The sequence below is a fragment of the Camelina sativa genome, chromosome 12 (genome assembly GCF_030686135.1).
Source record: "Camelina sativa cultivar CO46 ecotype springtype chromosome 12, ASM3068613v1".
Classification (NCBI taxonomy): Eukaryota; Viridiplantae; Streptophyta; class Magnoliopsida; order Brassicales; family Brassicaceae; genus Camelina; species Camelina sativa.
In genome coordinates, this window is record NC_141891.1 from 4854733 (window position 1) to 4858466 (window position 3734).

The 3734-nt window shown below is 35.5% G+C and overlaps 1 pseudogene across 1 annotated transcript; it reads right to left on the minus strand.

Annotated features, from left to right (window-relative positions):
* Window positions 1-1823: 1823 nt before the first annotated feature.
* Window positions 1824-3734, minus strand: LOC104730276 (RING-H2 finger protein ATL13 pseudogene; annotated as a pseudogene). The gene has a single exon (XR_015575612.1). The product of XR_015575612.1 is annotated as an RING-H2 finger protein ATL13 pseudogene (transcript).

Sequence of the window (3734 nt, forward strand, 5' to 3'; positions counted from 1 at the left end):
AGAATAGGAATACGATATGTGGGGAATACATCATATCTGGTTCAGTTTTATTCGTTGATAATTTGATATACAACTAACTCACCCACAAAGTGGAATAATGCAAAAATGTTTTGATGTAATCTTTACATTTAATTAGTCAGAATCCAACTCTGTAAGAAGAAATGATATTAGCTCATCTGCGTTGTCCAAATTATAGAAGAAATATATCTGACTCTTTTCTGACTAGGCGCTATTTTGTTAGACTTTTTTCTCAAAGGATAGTAGAACCGAACAAACAATAAGTCTCAACGTGTAAAAAATCAGAAAACTCATTCCCTTTTTATAAAACTTCATGTTCCATCAATCAGCATAATTTAATATTCTGCTAAGGATAAAAAATTCACTTATTCTTCACATTCATTTTTTCCCTAGCCAAAGTTTAATAGCAAGCTTGATACTTTATTAGATTATTAGGCCGAGCCCATTTTGTCATTAATTGGACTCTTAAAATGGTTTCTTAACAGTTGGACTCTTCTTGTTTACCAGTCCAATCTAAATGTCGTCACTGCTTGACGTTTTATCGTATTCAAAACGACATGTGGTCTTCTATTTTTAATGTTTTGAGGACTTGTGAGTTCTTCGGACTTACTTGGACTTTCTATTTGGTAGTTTGTTGTGGAGGAAGTAAATTATTAGGTTGATAACTAACGACTGACTTTTCATTTTGTAGGTTAGTCAAACATTAGGACAAAGTTGTCTCAAACTATTTAGAGCTCTCTATATTTCTTCACGTTCTAGCATATGAGTTATGTTTTGACTTTCAAACGCTAGCATATGGTCCAAAGTCCAAACAAGAACTAAGAATCACTTTCACCAAAACATGTATCTCACTAATATAGAAAGATAAGCCACATATGGTTATTTTTTCCTTGTTACTATTAGTATATTTTTTTTCTTCTTCTCTCAAAATTGGGATGAATTAAATTTGCACAAAAATCAATGTTATTAACGTTATAAAAGTATATGTATGTTGTCATACAATAAAGACTAAGTGACTAGTGGGCATGTAAACCCAACTGCTTCCATGCCCCCTTATTAATTCACCAATTAATGCAAAACTTTAGCCATTCAACATATAAACATAAATACGTATATATACACACACATACAAACATTCATAAATACAGTAGTAGTATATAACATCGCACAAAAATCAAGATGTCACTCTTTTGTCGTATGAGCAATTGCCTTAATTCAATGCAACTATCTTACCACCACACCCACTTTTTATCTAATGCTCCACAAGAAAGAAAAGAAAAACCAAATAAACAAAGAGAAAATCATTCCTTCAAGGTTCTTAGAATAATGGTTTGTTTCTCAAATGTAAACTATATGAATAATTGTTTTATTGTTGAAGAGAAAACTTCATATTATTCATACAAAAACATATGGTTAACAGTTTCTACTGAACAAATATAGTATGGATGGCCAACTTTGGTCTGAAAATTTAATCTAACAACACTAAATTCAGAATTTTATCTGAAGAAATCTGACTACAAAAATATAATTATCTCAAAGATGAATTATACACACCGTTTAATATAGTCACATTAGAAATATTATGGTTTCTTCAATTAGCTTTCACGTGAAGAAGAATCATACAAAATTACAAATGGTTTGTATCTTTGTCACTTTTAGTCTGTCTTAATTCACTCATTCATTACATTTAATTGAGTCGCTTTCTGGTTAGATGGATAGCTTAAATCGACTAATAACTGTAATGTCAAATAGTACTAGTTAAGAACTGAAAAGGATTTGCCAAATAATATATGAGGGCACCAAAATGTTTTCAATCTATGTCTAAAAATATATATATATATATCTCCTCCACACCACGTTTCTACAATGATTCATCTGTTTTGCACTTATGAAGACTAACACACAGAAACAATTGAAAAAAAAGTAAAACTAAATTTGAAAAAAAATATAAAGATATAGAAACTAGACATTAGATGGAGAAGAAGAATGAACAACCTTGTTTTGTCTCCCTGCTAACCAAAGCATAGTTCTCCTAGCAAAAGAAGGTGTTTTTGTCTCTAAAGACTCCGAGTTCTCTCTCTTTTGATTATCTTCTTCACAACCGCTATCAACCTTCGCATCAGGAGGATTCCGCTGATTCGATAACCCGAATGAGAATGTTCTTCCGGAAGATGAAGAAACCAATGAACCATCCTCTTTGCCTTGAACTTTACTATGCTTCTCCTTCTTCCCCCTTAACCAAATTTTCGAAACTGAAAAGCTCTCTCTTTCTACTACATTCTTCTTGGTCGTCCCTTCTTCCGCGATTCTCATTGATCCACTTCCATTGAATTTCAATCTCCCTGTTGGATCAAACCCGCATTCGGACATAACTGTCCTGTGACCGGGCAAGCGAGGGTTCTTGCTTGATGGTTTCTTGGTAGAAACATGAACCTTAAGAGCCGTTTCTTCATCCATTATATACTCATATGATCCCATTGAAAAACATCTCCTCTCATCTAACGTACTACTACTATTACCAATGTTGTTGTTGCTGTTACTACCTTCACCTATATCTATATTCCTAAACTTCCCAAGCTTAACCGCAAAAGGAACAACCTTTCCAACCAAACCACCCATTTCACCATCCGGGTCACGACCCGAGTCGACCCGGGTTAATCCAAGATCATTGTTTCCGACAAAACTCATATGAGAATTGGAATGTGAATGAGCATTAGACACATCATTATCATCATTTGCAGATACACAAGCTGCACCACCGTCTCCAATCTCTCTCGAGCTATGATCACTCGCGGATTCAAGAACGAGGAGGAAAGAAGAACGAGGATCTTGGTTGTGAGGAGAGAGATCAGAGAGGAGACTAGATCTGCACAAGGGACAAGTTGAGTGAGAGAGAAGCCAAGTATCGATACAATCCATGTGAAAGGCGTGGCTGCATTTAGGCAAAAGCCTAAGCTTGTCCTCTGTTTCGAACTCACAGAGACAGACCGCACAATCAAAAGGGTAGTTCTTGAGACCGATTATGGATTTGTAATGAAAAACAGGTAACGTGTCGATGAAGGATTGGTCAACTCCAGAATCGTGGAGGTGAAAAAGCTGTTGAAGCTGGCCTTGAAGAGCTGTAACGTTGTCGAAGTAATCTTCTCTGTCTCTGCTCGACGGTGTGAGGAGGAACCTGACTAAGAGATGAAGGAGACCAGAGATGAAGAAGATGATTGATAGGATTATGATTATCAAGAGAATGCTTGGACTGATTTTGCTGTTTAGATCGAAGTTTCCGTTGGATCGGAGAGATAAAGATGGTTCCAGTGGTGGTGGTGGTCGTGGAAGTGATGAAGGAGAGAGGTAACTCAGAGTTGTTTTGATTTCCGGGAACATATTTTCCCGAGAAAATTTCATGGGTTTGAGAGAGAAGAGAGAAAGGAGAAAATTTAAAAGGATAGAGTCAAGCTTTGTTGGTTTCAGACATGGAAGAAGCTCTCAAGAGAAAGAGAGAGAGAAGTTTGCTCTGTTTTCTTTTTTTGTTTCAAGATTTGGTTTGTAAGAGGAAAGAGATAGAGAGAGAGTGATGAATAAGAGAATTACAGGTTGGACCATATTGATGATGACAGAAGAGAAAATTTTCATTAAAGATTTCAACAGTTACACCAAGAAGGGTGTGCTTCTTGAATCTGCTGGTTTTACGAAATTTATAGTACTATATGTTAAAAAATAAA